A 513-nucleotide genomic window follows, 5' to 3' on the forward strand; every position below is an offset into this window, starting at 1 on the left:
GACATATGATTGGATGTGTCCGTTTGTCAATGTGCGCATCTGGGACTCACTCCGATTTTCGTACTACTATTTGTGATGTAGAGCGTGGGTAAATTGTGGTTTTGGTAATTATTTAATTTAGCGGCAACACCTCCGATTTCGATGAAAATAGACTCAATCGACGCGTTTTTGCATGACAAACAACTTTTTCCTCTGATAAAATTGTCGCTCTTTCTTCTGCAAAGCGAGATATTAATAGACAAAGTTAAGGGCGTATTAGGTTAGAAAATCTGTCATACCATCTATTTCTAGCTATGTAACTGGGGGGCTTCGCCCCCCAGACCCCCCTATCACAGGGGGTGGGGGCTGTAATCTCTTGTGAGAAATTCACTTTTTAGCTTAAGCACAACAGACTATAGCCCCCACCCCCCGTGATAAGGAGGTCTGGGAGACGAAGCCCCCCAGTTACATAACTAGAGATAAATGATATGATAGATTTTCTAACCTAACACGCCCTCAACTTTGTCTATTAAT

The sequence above is a fragment of the Odontomachus brunneus genome, unplaced genomic scaffold (genome assembly GCF_010583005.1).
Source record: "Odontomachus brunneus isolate Ranch 3 - 2012 unplaced genomic scaffold, Obru_v1 Obru_scaffold_362, whole genome shotgun sequence".
Classification (NCBI taxonomy): Eukaryota; Metazoa; Arthropoda; class Insecta; order Hymenoptera; family Formicidae; genus Odontomachus; species Odontomachus brunneus.